Raw genomic sequence first — 2,716 nt, 5'->3', positions numbered from 1 at the left:
TTGATTCATACTCTCAAATCCAAAAAAGGTAGAGGTGGTCTTATGGCTGTAAAAATTGATATGAAGAAAGCATTGACCAATTGGAATGGAATTTTCTTTTATCCATTATGTCCAAACTTGGGTTTCACCCTGTTTGGATTAATTGGATACGAATCTGTATCACATCCACTTCCTTCTCCATTATGATAAATGGTAGTCCTTTTGGTGTTTTCTCTCCAGCTAGAGGTTTGCGTCAAGGTGATCCATTATCCCTATTCCTATTTTTGTTGGGCACTGAAGTCATGTCACGTTTATTACATAAACAAGAATCTCTTGGTCTTCTAAAGGGTATTAAAATTGCCAAGAACTATTCTTCCTATTTCACATCTTCTCTTTGCTGATGACCTTATTATCTTTGCAGAAGCAACATCTGCAGAAGCTTCTACTATTAAATCTTGTTTAGATTCCTATAGCAGTTGGTTTGGGCAAGCAATCAATGCATCCAAATCTTCTATCCATTTCAGCAAAAGCACACCAAATTGGGTCATCCACAACATCAAGGGTATTATTCCATATAGACCTACAGCTTCAACCTAATTTATCTTGGTCTTCCTCTTCATATAGGCAAATCCAAAAAAGTGGCTTTTCAACCTATTTTGGAAAAGGTCATGGGAAAAATTGATGGTTGGCGTGCTAAAACTCTATCTCAAGCAGGCAGATCAGTGCTTATCAAATATACAGCTGTGGCGATCCCTTCCTGTGCTATGAGCACATTCCTTTTACCAAATTCCATTAGCAAGACTCTTGATAAAATGTTCAAAGACTTTTGGTGTGGGGATTCCCCAAAAAAGAAATCTAGAAATATTTCCCTTAAACCCTGGAGCTCAATGTGCATCCCCTGAGATACAGGTGGTTTGGGCTTTTGCCTTATGAAAGATGTGAATTTAGCTTTGATCGCAAAGCTAGGATGGAAAATCCTTACCAATCATGATGCAGTTTGGGTAAAACAACTACAAGGAAAATACATTAAATATGGTAATTTTCTATCTTCTCAAAACTCTACTGTAGCATCCTTCTTTTGGAAAGGTATTAAAAAATGCAAACCTCTTTTGTTATCTGGTGGTTGTTTAAAAGTTGCAAATTCTTCAAATCTCCCAATTTGGACTTCCCCATGGATTCCCACTATCCCCACCTTTAAACCATTGCCAAAATTTCCAAGGAACAAAAATTTTCCCTCTAAATGCATCTTAGACCTCATCATACCCTCAACTATGGTTGGCAATTTTGACACGACCCGCAAACCCGACACAAAAAAATAGGTATTAGGTTTGGTCTTATCAGGTTTGGGTACCCGATTAAGACCTAGTAATTTAGTGTTTGGCAGGTCGACCTACCAGACACGGTTATTGTTCAAGTCTGACGGGTCGACCCGCCAGACCCGGTTACTAATTAGGTCTGGTGGGTAAACCCGTCAGACCAGTTTTTTTTTTTTTTAATAGGAAAAAAAACCCAAAACTCTCAGATGCCCTGTTGCCCAGCCCAGTTGCCCCGCGCCTCCACTCTCGGTCTCTCTCCCTCTCAAGTCTCGGCTCTCTCTCTCTCTCTCCCTCCTCGCCATCGCCTCAGCCACGCTCTGTTTGGGTATCATAATTCATATATTAATGTCAGGTCGTATCGGGTTACCTGGCTATTTTTCGTGTATAATCGTGTCAGACCCAATTACCCGTTTAGCTAAACGGGTCGTGTTCGTGTATAAGCTAATCGTGTAATGGGTACCCACGGGTCGTAATCTGTTTTGTCAGCCCTACCCTCATCTTTGAATTGGAATTATTCATTACTCTCTTCCTTGTTTGATACGATCACTATTACAAAAATATTAAAAATACGTATCTCAAATGAGCCAATACCTATTTATCTTTGGACTCCTTCATGCTTTGGTAGATTCAAAACCTATTCAGCCTATCACACCATTTTGAAAGTCGATCTCCAGATCTAGCCTCAAATTATGGTAGTATTTTATGGAAATCTTTATGGAAGCTAAAGTTAACTGATCGACTGAAATTGTTCCTTTGGAGAATTGCTTGGGATATTATTCCTACTAAGGCTCGGTTGAACTCCATTTTCCCTTTAAATTCAGAAAATCATTGTCCTCCATGCAAAGTTGCTATTGATTCTCTACAACATTTATTCTTTAATTGTACATTTGCTCGAATAGTGTGGAGAAATTCTATCTAGCCATTGGACATTACTGCTCTAAATTCTTGTAGTATGGTTAACTGGATTAAACTGATTATCTCTTCGGGATCCACTTTAGCCATTCCTCATGAAGATCATCATAAATTCCAAATTTTTGCTACGGTGGCATGTGCTCTTTTATGGTTTTATAGAAACAAAGCCTTCCATGATGGTTGTTCTTTTGATGCACATTTCATCTCTAAGAATATTGACAAGGTTGCTCAAGAACACTTCAATGCATGGAAGCAACAATCCACACCTCCCGTGGAAAAGTGGTACCCCCCATCAGTTGGTTTAAAATTAATTTTGATTCTACTATTATGGACTCCTATTCCGTACAAGTGGCAGTTGGACATATTATTAACATGGTTTCTCAATTTTGTGCTTCTTGCCATCCCAATTATGGAGAAGCCTTGGCAACTCATTTGGCAGTGTCTCTGGCTTCCTCTCTTAAGTTGGGTCCAAGGACGGAACCAGGAAATTTAATGGGAGGGGGCTAGCC

This window comes from Corylus avellana, chromosome ca1 (genome assembly GCF_901000735.1).
Source record: "Corylus avellana chromosome ca1, CavTom2PMs-1.0".
Lineage (NCBI taxonomy): Eukaryota > Viridiplantae > Streptophyta > Magnoliopsida > Fagales > Betulaceae > Corylus > Corylus avellana.
The sequence above is the reverse complement of the archived record's forward strand: the minus strand, read 5'-3'. Positions refer to the sequence as shown.